Source organism: Dama dama, chromosome 23 (genome assembly GCF_033118175.1).
Source record: "Dama dama isolate Ldn47 chromosome 23, ASM3311817v1, whole genome shotgun sequence".
Classification (NCBI taxonomy): Eukaryota; Metazoa; Chordata; class Mammalia; order Artiodactyla; family Cervidae; genus Dama; species Dama dama.
Genome location: NC_083703.1, coordinates 32,709,194 through 32,721,967, shown reverse-complemented (window position 1 = coordinate 32,721,967; position 12,774 = coordinate 32,709,194).

Sequence of the window (12,774 nt, the reverse complement as noted above, 5' to 3'; positions counted from 1 at the left end):
GTGTCACAGAAATTAGGGAGTAGTCTAATATAGCAAGCATCAGAAAGACAGATCATCTTTAAGGTGAGCGCCGGGGCAGCTTTTTGTAATCCCTGAAGTCCTGATCTGCCTTGCTTGTCAGGTCTTCTCCTCATGACCTTGTCATGGGTGGGATCTCGTGTGCTGGCTCCCGGCAACCTACTTTTCTGTGCAATTGAGACTATAATGATTCCAGTCTATGGTCTCCAAATAGATTTTAGAAGAGAGGAACCTATGACACTGGTGCCAAGGGTGCAATAATGATGAAGAACGACTGAGAGGATTCTGAATTTTCCAGAAGGACACTCAGGCAGAAGGGTAGCAGCTGCTCAGTCTTCTCCATGGAGCAGATCTTCCATTATTGAACCTGAGAAATGAACCTAAGGCTGAAATAAGAGTCTTTCCTTATTCCATTCAGTAGATCAGGCTCCTTTTGTTTGAAGTTCCATTGGACTTAAGTTGAAATTATCTCCAGTACTAGATTTTTCTGGTGGTATTGATTTTTATTTTCTTCTGTTGTAGTATGGCATATTTTAAGGGGAGTTTGGAAAGCTAGGTCTGAGATTGCCAGACAGGCATAATTTTTAACCAGTAGTCAATTTTCTTATTTTCCTTTTTAAAATTTTGATTAAAAATTTTTTATTAAAGTATAATTGATTTACAATGTTGTGTTAATTTCTGCTATACAACAAAGTGACTCAGCTATATATGTACATATTCACATACACACACACATATATATACATTTCTTTTTTCATATTCTTTTCCATTATAGTTTATCATAGGATATTGAATATAGTTCCCTGTGCTATATAGTAAGACCTTGTTGTTTAACTATGCTATTTTCTGATTAAATAAAATAATTTTGTATTTAGTTGATCTGTATAACCATATCACTGCTATCTTGTTTAGGACATATTCTTTTTTTTAATTGAATGAAGGATTCTTTAAATTCTGTAGTGCTTTACAGTTTTCATAAGTTTCACACACACAATTTCATGTAATACCATAATAACTGTTTTCCCCCCCATCCCCATGTTGCCCCTCTCTCATCCCTACTGGTAATCACTAGTTTGTTCTCTAAATCTGTGTCTGCTTCTTTCTTGTTTTATTCACTAGTTGGTTGTACTTTTTTAGATTCCACATATAAGTAAGATCATACAGTATTTATTTTTATCTGATTTATTTTATTTAGCATAATGCCCACCAAGTCCATCCATGTTGGTGCAAATGGCAAAATTTTATTCTTTTTTATGGCCAAGTAGTAGTCGTGTGTGTGTGTGTGTGTGTGTGTGTGTGTGTGTTTGTATCGCACATCTTCTTTATCCATTCATTGGTTGATGGACAGTTAGGTTTCTTTTGCACATTGGCAACTGTAAATAATGCTAGTAGGAATACTGGGGTGCATATATTTTTTTCAAATCAGGGCTTATTCTTTTAAATCTAATAAAAAGACATATGAAAATAATAATATATTTTTAAATAATTTCTGCAAATTTTTAAGGACAGAAAATGAAGGTTAGAGTTAGAACTCAACAACCTCTTTAGTTTTTATTTATTTATTTAATATTTATTTACTTATTTATGTGGCTGCACCGATCTTAGTTGCAGCATGCAGGATCTAGTTCCTGATCAGGGATGGATCCTAGGCCCGCCTGCACTGGTAGTGCCAGTTGGTGTCTTAATTGCCAGGAAAGTCTTGACTTTGTAGTTTTTAAAGTTTCTGTTTATAATGGATCAATGTTTAGCATGAATGAGGCGTTCTGTTTTATCCCATTGAATATTTTAGGATCCAGAATAAAAATAACAGTAATACAATGTACTATTATGTTTTCTTCAAATCAGAGAATTTGGTATTATATTTTAAAAACAGAGGTCTTGGTATTTAGGACAGAGGAGCCTGGCAGGCTATGGTTCATAGGGTCATAAAGAGCTGGACACAACTGAACTGAAGTGACTTAGCACTCAGGCAGCCAGTTAAGACATAAGAACCATTCAGGAAGATTTTGACAGTCACTGTGCTTTGGGACTTCCTGGTGGCTCACATGGTAAGGAATCTGCCTGTAGTGTAGGAGCCTCGAGTTTGGTCCCTGGGTCAGGAAGATTGCCTGGAGAAGGGAATGGTTACCCACTGCAATATTCTTGCCTGGAGAATTCCATGGGCTATACATACAGTCCATGGAGTCGCAAAAAGTTGGACACGATTGAGCGACTAACACTTTAAAAATAATTCTATCCTTACCTAAGGATTTATTATTATTGCTATTATTACTTAGGTACTTTTTCTTTCCTTCATATCAAGAGTTCTGAGTATAGCTTTCAACGTAATTCGTAATTAGTGTCTAATTCAGTTGTTTGGGAGATAGCACAGGCTTTAGGCGCATGGGCTCAGTAGTTGTGGAGCTTGGGCTTAGTTGCTCCCGGGCATGTAGAATCTTCCAGACCAGGGGTCAAAACCATGTCCCCTGCATTGGCAGATTCTTACCACTGGACCACCAAGGAAGTCCTTAAAGAACTTCTGGTCCTAACAGACAGATATGCATGCTTTAACAGAAGAGGGTGAACCAACTGATGGAGTGAGCCGGATGTGCACTAAATGGGGAAGCAGCCAAGCCCTGCATCCTACATGAAAGAGCTGGATTTATCATTTTGGCAGGGCCGGGAGCAGGAGAAGTGGCCAGATGGAAAGGGCTCTTTAAAATCACCTTAGTGACTGGATCAAGTGATTTGCTAACAAAATTCCCAATTTGGTACTAAAAATGAGAATTTTTATGATTGAAAAATTTTATGAGCAAAATTAGAAGCCATTAAAAGCAACATTTAGATCCAAATGACTTCACTTAACGAAGGACCAGAATGTCTTTGTGGATCACAGTTGCTAATGTGAATTGTACCCAGAGATGAATCTGGAGCCAGAACAGACCGGGGCCCAGTTGTTGCCTGCATCAAGACAGTACCTCTAAGTGAACCAGCTGCTGTGCTCCAAACTTCCTAGCATTTTCAGCTGTTTTCAAGGGTAGCTGCAAGGAGGGAGAATTCAATCCTGGCAGTGATTCTTTCAGTGGTATTATGGATTCAAGGTAAAAGTGTATGGACAAATAAGCTTGGGAAACATTGAGTAAAACAAAGTTAAGCAAGGTTTTCTACTGCAGAACCTCTCTAGGTCTTTTTTATTGAGTTATAATTTACATACCATACAATTCACTTTCTTTACTTATTCAATTTAGTGATATTTGGTATATTTACAAGGTTGTGTAACTCTCCACAAGCATAGAGTTTTTGTTTGTTGGTTTTTAACTGCGTGGCATATGGGATCTTAGTTCCCCAACCAGGGATTGAACCTGCCTCACCTTCAATGGAAGCACAGAGTCTTAACCACTGGACTGCCAGGAAGTCCCTTTAAGATTTTAATACACTTACATGGATTATAAACTTTAAGAATATTTCCCAAGTTTATTTGTACACTAAACCCTTTTTCCTAGAGCATCTTCTAAGAGTTGTATTCCATATAATATGCTTTGGGAAATGTTTTGTTGGACAAATCTTTAACTGGGCTTCCCTGATGGCTCAGAGGGTAAAGAAACCACCTGTAATGCAAGAGACCTGGGTTCGATCCCTGGGTCGGGAAGGTCCCCTGGAGGAGGGCGTGGCAACCCACTCCAGTATTCCTGACTGGAGAATCCCATGGACAGAGGAGCCTTGTGGGCTACAGTCCATGGGGTCGCAAATAGTCAGACACAACTCAGCACCTATAGGCTTTAACTGGGGTGCATGTACCTCAGTCGCTCAGTCATATCCTATTTTTTGTGACCCCATGGACTTGGATGTGTCAGAAATTTATTGGGTGTCCCTCCAGGAAAGAATAAAGGGGAAGGGAGGAGAGAAGAGCTTCAGACTGTGATGTGGATCTGATCCCTGGGAAAGGAGAGAAGGAGGGAAACGAAGGTGGGAGGGAGGAGGATTATGTAGGAAGAGCCTCAGGTTGTAGCACAGTCCTGAGAAAGACTTGACCAGACTGATGAGTCCCAGAGCAAAAGCTGCACATTGGAAGAATTCCATCTCGAATGGGTGCCCTCACTGTGGGAACCATACAAGGGGAAGCTTGGCCTTGACATAGGTACCATGCCAGGTCCCAAGTGTGGTGGCTAGATGTTCCTCTCACTAGGTTCTCTTGAAGAGGATCTGAGAGGCTCATCTCTGTGGCCACCACCTAGGTTAACTTCCCCAAAATTAACTATTGGATTACCATTATAGTTTTCTCAGCCCTAGCACTTATACCTTGACATTGGACCTTGACCCAGGTCCCCACAGCCCTGTAGAAGAGGCTGACATTTCTTCATAATTGAAAAATCCTTTTGCTATTGAAAGACTCTTATCCCAAATGGGCATTGAGTGGAGGAGCTTTTAGATGATCCCAGAAGATGCAATTCTTTATGAATAGGTTGAGGGAATTCTATCATGGGCTTACATGCAAGCTTGCTTACAATGAAATAACAGTACAATAGATGTGTGGTGTTGCAAGGATAGTAGCACTGTCATAACTCCAGGGTTTATGATTATACACAGGATTCCTGTTCTTGGTAAATTCCAGCAGAGAGAGGAGAAAGAATTTCAGTGAGTTTGAATTTAGGCTTATTCCTTTCCTGGCCTTGGACTTGGCTGTTGAAACACGGCTATTGGAAAGTTCAGTGCACTTTCTGAAGCATCATGAATGTATCATCAGAAGTGATGACCTGCACAATAGATATCTCTGTTCTTCTCTGTGGTTGCTTCCAGGAAGAGATGGATTTTGATTCAGCAAAGCAAAATGGAGCATTTGCCTATGACTATATTCCCAAACCCCAAAAATCAATTGTGATTATGCCACTGTGATGGTTAATTCTATGTATCAACTTAGATGGGCCATGCTACCTAGATATTTGGTCAAACTCCAGTCAGTTTGTTGCTGTGAAGGTATTTTTAGCTGTGAGTAATATTTAAATCCATAGACTTCAAGTAAAGCAAAGCGCTCTCCATAATATGGGTGAAAGTGAAAGTTGCTCAGTCATGTCCAACTCTTTGTGACCCCATGGACTATACAGTCCATGAAATTCTCCAGGCCAGAATACTGGAGTGGGTAGCCTTTTCCCTCTCCAGGGTATCTTCCCAAACCAGGGATCAAACCCAGGTCTGTCACATTGCAGGTGGATTCTTTACCAGCTGAGCCACAAGGAAAGCCCAAGGATACTGGAGTGGGTAGCCTATCCCTTCTCTAGCAGATTTTCCTGACCCAGGAATCAAACTGGGGTCTCCTGCATTGCAGGTGGATTCTTTACCAACTGAGCTATCAAGGAAGCCCTAATGTAGATGGGTCTCATCTCATCAGTCGAAGGTCTCAAGAGGAAAAGACTAAGATTTCCTGGGAAGGAGGGAATTCCGCCTCCAGACTGCCTTTGGACTACAGCTAAAGCATTAGCTTATCCCTGAGTTTTCAGCCTGCTGGTCTACCTATTCTATAGGATTTGAACTGACCAGTACCTACAGTCATGTGAGCCAGTCCCTTAAAGTAAATCTCTGTCTCCATGTCTCTCTCAAGCCTTCCCCCTCTACACACACACACACACACACACACACACACACACACAGTATATTGGTTCTGTTTCTCTGGAGAACCCTGCTCATTACAGCCTCTTAACAGAGAAGAGCCATGATACGTGGCATCCTAAATGGTGATTTATTCAAGTAGTTGGTATTTTACTTTGAAAAGCACTATCTGCCCCTCCCACCCTGGTGTCATTTCTAACAATGAAAAAACCTAAATAATAATAGTAGGAGTGGGAGCGATCACAGTCAGAGTACCCTGGTGGGGTCCTTACTGGGTGCCTGGCATTGTTCCTGGCACTTCCCATGTATTAACACTTTGAGTTCACACTTAGCCACCCTGAGAAATGAGCATGGCTCTTCACATTTTACACATGAGAAAACTGAGACACAGAGAGGTTATGCAGCTTGTTCAAGGGCCACAGCTAGGAAGTCGCAGAGCCAGAGTGTCCCCAGGACTCAAGAACCTGTGCTGTTACCCACTGCAGACTGTTGCCTTTTAGGAGCCGCTGCACGTGACATGGATTCCACTACTTTTCAGTGTTACCTGTTGGGCAACTGCCAGTCTCCTCCACTCAATTTGGTCTCTTGGTCCACATCTATCAAGGCCAGGGAGCCCCATACCTACTGGCTTCTCCCCACTTCTCCAGGGGCCCAGGATGAAAGCAGCACCATGTACCTGTCCTATTCAGCTCCTCCTCTACTTGGCCTTCGTGGAAAGCTGTGCTTTTGTCATAATGTGATGAAACTGCACTTTTGTCCAAACCCATAGAATGGAAAACACCAACAGTGAAGCCTAATATAAACTATAAACCTTAGGTGATGGTGATGTGTCAGTGTAGGTCCATCGACTGTAACAAACCTACCACTCTGGTTAGGGTGTTGATGATGCAGAGGGTGTTTGATGGGAGGGACAGGAATATATAGGAGCTCTCTGTGCCTTTTTCTCAATTTTGTTGTGAACCTAAAATTACTCTATAACATCAAGTCTTTAAAAAAAGAAAATGACATATTGAAGTCCTAACCTCAGAAAAAATAGACTTATTGCAAATCAGTCAAATTAAGATAAGTTAGGGTAGAATGGGCCCCTAATCCAGTAGGACTGGTATCCTTGTAAGAGAGGAGAACACCTATAAACAGAAGCATACCCAGAGGGAGGATGGCATGAAGACACACAGAAGTTGGTCATGTGACTGGGAAGGATGCACCTATCAGTCAAGTAACACAAGGACTGCCAGCAAACCCCCGAAGCTGGGAGAGGAAAGGAAAGAGTGTCTCCTACCTAGAGCACTCAGAGAGCACAGCCCTGCCCAGGCCTTGACTTCAGACCTCAAGCCTCCAGACTATGAGATTATAAACTTTTTTTAAGCCAAGAGAAAAGAAAAGAGAGGGGGAGAGAGAGAGAGAAAGGACTGCTATACTTTGATTTCTAAACATTAGGTTCTGAAACTTTCTGGGAGGGCCTCCAAATTTGTTCAGCTTTTCCTGGACCCTCTGAATGGACCTTAAAGATGGACAATAGGAGCTACTTCTTCACAGAATGAATGAGGCCATCTCCCAAGGGATGAGATGCTCAGAGATTGCTTGGATGGGATCCAGGCTCTGAAATGTGAAACAGAAATGTATTTTATTTTGTTTTATTTTGTTTTTTTGTAAGTACTTTATTTTTTGTCTTTATTTTATATTGAAGTGTTTGGTGTTGTTTAATCACTAAGTTGTGTCTGATTCTTTTGCTACCCCATGGTCTGTAGCTCGCCAGACTCCTCTGTCTATGGGATTTCCCAGGCAAGAATACTGGAGTGGGTTGCTGTTTCCTTCTCCAGGGGATCTTCCTGACCCAGGGACTGAACTTGTGTCTCAACATTGGCAGGCAGATTCTTTGCCACTGAGCCGCCAGAGAAGCCATATATTGGAGTATAGTTGATTAATAATGTTGTGTTAGTTTCAGGTGTACAGTGTAGTGACTATTATGCTAAGTGAAGTAAGTCATTCAGAGAAAGACAAGTATCATATGATATTGCTCATATGAGGAATCAAAAATATGATACAAGTGAATTTATTTATAAACAGAAATAGACTCACAGACTTAGAGAATAAACTTTTGGTTAGCAGGGGAGAAGATAGGGGAAGGGATAGAATGAGATCTGGGAATTGATATATACACACTGCTGTTGCTGCTAAGTCGCTTCAGTAGTGTCCGACTCTGTGCGAACCCATAGATGGCAGTCCACCAGGCTCCCCTGTCCCTGGGATTCTCCAGGCAAGAACACTAGAGTGGGTTACCATTGCCTTCTCCAATGCGTGAAAGTGAAAAGTGAAAGTGAAGTCGCTCAGTCGTGTCCGACTCTTAGCGACCCCATGGACTGTAGCCTACCAGGCTCCTCCGTCCATGGGATTTTCCAGGAAAGCGTACTGGAGTGGGGTGCCATTGCCTTCTCACACACTACTATATGTAAATAGATAACCAGCAAGGACCTATTGTATAGCACAGGGAGCTCTGCTCAATATTCTGTAATAACCTGGATGGGAAAAGAACTTGAAAAGGGATACATGAAAAATGCATTTTAATCAGGGATCTGAATCTTCTTAATGCCTATGAACATCTCAGAATGTTTTAAAATGAATTAAATAAAATACGTAGGTACAAAAGACACCAGTAATATTGTTACCAAACTATTAAATATGGTTGCAAAACTGTTAAAAATAAATTACAATGTAGTAATATAGGTGCTTTGTTACTAACATCACACTGAAATCGGGCAGGACTATGATCCTTGACCCCCATCATGTCTTCTGCCTGCCTTTTGCCTGTGTAAAAGTTTGGTCAAAGAATAAGTTTAATCGGAGATGTGAGAAATGCTGAAATAAAGGAAAAGAGTCAAAGGAGACAAAACAATAATGATGCAGTCATTAAGCACAGTCAAGGACCTTTAGTTCTTTCTCAAGAGCTATAGATAATATTCTAAGCCATATCCTGCTAGCTGTCTTACAGATACTAAAACCCCAGGTGGAAACTTAACTACATGATGACCAGACTGTACCCAGGACTTGAGCTGCCACAGTTCCCAGAATTGACCGCAAAGAAATGGGAAGAAGTGCACCCCAGAACTGAAGATTAACTGTGCCCAAAACATTCAAGATGATGCTAGTCAGACCACTGATGACCAACTTGAAGATGAATGTTAGAAATGACTATACTGTTTCTGCATGTCAGCTCCCCCCACCCCAACTCTGTCTGTAAATACTCTCACCTCTGTTTGTCAGGGGCAGGGAGTCGGCCTTTGGACAGAGGTATGCCACCCACCCCCCATCTGAAATAAAGCAAACTTTCCTTTCCACCAACCTGGCCTGTTTACTGGCTTTTGAGTGGAGTTCAGCTGGAACCCCTACAGATACCTTCCAGTAACAATACCTCATGATTTAGCAGTGAGTCTCATAACAAAATTTCAAAGCAGTAACTAGGAATCTTTTGAACTCTCACATAACTATTGTGATGTGAAAATAGATGATATTGCAACTGATCACAGAGCCCTCAGTATTGCTGAATAGTACTGTTGATTGTTGCCAACATTTATACTTGATGAACATCTTCAATTTCAGTTAGAAGACAGTGAAAATAAAGATGCAGTGTTTTTCCATGCAAGTTTCATGAATGCCATGTTAAGAACCATTGTTTTTTAAAAGTTTCCATATAATTCTAGGTAGAGACCAAAAATTCACTTTTGCCAGTGACTTTATTCTTAGAAAGGCTGATTAGGTGGGCTCTGTCTACTCAGATGGGTAGGGACCTGATTGCTGTGCAGAAAGGATCATCCAGGATGTTTTATTGCTTGTCAAAGCCGCTGCTGTAGAATTGGTTGTGTACTGGGAAGCAGTGAAGTGGAGAGAGAGGGTAAACCTTACACAGGACTCAGAAAACTTCCTGGAAGTGAAGAGACTTCAATCTCTTTTGTTCTGATATTTTTTAGATGAATTTTATTGGAGTATAGTTGCTTTACAATGTTGTGTTAGTTTCTAAGGTACAGCAAAATGATCAGCCATAGGTATACATATCAGTTCAGTTCAGTTCAGTCGCTTCAGTGTCTGACTCTTTGTAACCCCATGAACGGCAGCACACCAGGCCTCTCTGTCCATCACCAACTCCCAGAGTCCACCCAAACCCATGTCTATTGAGTCAGTGATGCCATCCAACCATCTCATCCTCTGTCATCTCCTCCTGCCCTCAATCTTTCCCAGCATCAGGGTCTTTTTATTTTATTTTTTATTAAAAATTTTTTTTTCATTTATTTTTATTAGTTGGAGGCTAATTACTTTACAGTATTATAGTGGTTTTTGCCATACATTGACATGAATCAGCCATGGATTTACATGTGTTCCCCATCCCGATCCCCCCTCCCGCCTCCCTCCCCATCCCATCCCTCTGGGTCTTCCCAGTGCACCAGCCCTGAGCACTTGTCTCATGCATCCAACCTGGGCTGGTGATCTGTTTCACCCTTGATAGTATACTTGTTTCAATGCTATTCTCTCAGAACATTCCACCCTCGCCTTCTCCCACAGAGTCCAAAAGTCTGTTCTGTACATCTGTGTTTCTTTTTCTGTTTTGCATATAGGGTTGTCATTACCATCTTTTTAAATTCCATATATATGCATTAGTATACTGTATTGGTCTTTATCTTTCTGGCTTACTTCACTCTGTATAATGGGCTCCAGTTTCATCCATCTCATTAGAACTGATTCAAATGAATTCTTTTTAGTGGCTGAGTAATATTCCATGGTGTATGTGTACCATAGCTTCCTTATCCATTCATCTGCTGATGGGCATCTAGGTTGCTTCCATGTCCTGGCTATTATAAACAGTGCTGCGATGAACATTGGGGTGCACGTGTCTCTTTCAGATTGGTTTCCTCAGTGTGTATGCCCAGGAGTGGGATTGCTGGGTCATATGGCAGTTCTATTTCCAGTTTTTGAAGGAATCTCCACACTGTTCTCCATAGTGGCTGTACTAGTTTGCATTCCCACCAACAGTGTAAGAAGGTTCCCTTTTCTCCACACCCTCTCCAGCATTTATTGCCTGTAGACTTTTGGATAATAGCCATCCTGACTGGCGTGTAATGGTACCTCATTGTGGTTTTGATTTGCATTTCTCTAATAATGAGTGATGTTGAGCATCTTTTCATGTGTTTGTTAGCCATCTGTATGTCTTCTTTGGAGAAATGTCTGTTTAGTTCTTTGGCCCATTTTTTGATTGGGTCATTTATTTTTCTGGAATTGAGCTTCAGGAGTTGCTTGTATATTTTCGAGATTAATCCTTTGTTGCTTCATTTGCTATTATTTTCTCCCATTCTGAAGGCTCCCATTTTCACCTTGCTTATTGACAAACAGTTAGCTAGACTCATCAAGAAACAAAGGGAGAAGAATCATCAGGGTCTTTTTAAATGAGTCAGCTCTTCGCATCAGGTAACCAAAGTATTGGAGTTTCAGCTTCAACATCAGTCCTACCAATGAACACCTAGGACTGATCTCCTTTAGGATGGACTGGTTGGATCTCCTTGTGGTCCAAGGGACTTTTAAGAGTCTTCTCCAATACCACAGTTCAAAAACATCAATTCTTCAGCGCTCAGCTTTCTTTATAGTTCAACTCTCACATCAATACATGACCATTGGAAAAACCATAGCCTTGACTAGACGGACCTTTGTTGACAAAGTAATGTCTCTGGTTTTTAATATGCTGTCTAGGTTGGTCATAGCTTTTCTTCCAAGGAGTAAGCGTCTTTTAATTTCATGGCTGCAATCACCATCTGCAGTGATTTTGGAGCCCAGAAAAATAGTCTGACATTGTTTCCACTGTTTCCCCGTCTATCTGGTATACATATATCCCCTCCCTTTCGGACTTCCTTCCCATTCAGTCACCACAGAGGATTAAGGAGAGTTCTCTGTGCCATACAGTAGATTCTCATTAGTTATCTACTTTATCTATAGTCTCAATAGTGTATATGTGTCAGTTCCAATCTCCCAATTCCTCCTGCCCTCGTTCTATTCTGATTTTAAGGATGATGTGGTTAAGAGCACAGAATTTGAGCCAGGCTTTTCCTAGTTACTAGTTATGTTACCTTACTTTTCTCTGTCTCCATTCTTTGATCAGAAAAATGGGGCAAAAATTAATATTTACTCCATAGCATCTCTGTGAGGATTAAATGAACAAAGTGCTGAGAACAGACCCTAACTATTAATTATTATTATTGCTTCAGTTATTAAAGGTCAGTATAGCATACCCTCTGTGAGATCTGAGGGGGTGCTGACCGATGTCTCCTTTGCTTGCAGGAATACTGAAGATTTACATGATGGAGCTCACAGCAGGGAGAAAGTGCCTGGGCTCTTGGCATAGATTGCCCATGGGCTCCCTGGGTGGGGTGGGCTGGTTCCAGGGCAACTTTGGGATGAGGCCAAAAATCTCTCTTGTCTCTGCTAGCCTAGGTGGGCATGGGGCACAAGACCAAACCCATGAATGCAAATAAAATAACTATGTTCATAAGAACCTCATGGTGAAGTGCCATCAAAGGAAAGGGATCTGTCTTATTTTAAGAAAACTTGTAGATATGGATCACCTATGAAATCATTTAGACAGCGATCATGGCATGACCTTCAGAAAACTCTGTCTGCAACAAAAGCAATGATGATGAAACAGGGACTGATCAGATGCACAATTCTCTCTCTACCTGTTATTTGAAAGCCAGACTGGCTGTTCTAGAATAGAGAAACTTCCAGAGTTCTTCCACAGTTCCTGGCAAGTGGGTATTTGAGCGGTTAATTTGAAAATTACAGAGATATAACCTCATTTGCCACCTTAAGCTGGCAAGGTAGTCATACTACTAAAAATATTTTTTGATGGATATTATAATTAATTCACATTCTATCTTGTAAGTGGTACACAAACTGGGGAATAAAGGAGGACTCCAATCTAAGATTTAAAATATAATTGAGATTTGTTTTACAAATAATTTTGTATTTGCCATTGTTTTGAAATACTGCAAACCATTTTCTAGTCCTTTGCAGCAGTACCAATAATACAAAATTAATTCCAGTTCTCCCCTTCAACTTCCAGAAACAGATGCAGAAATTCAAACCATAATAGATGCTTTCCAAAGTGTCAGTGAGTCATATCAGAAGGGCAACAAT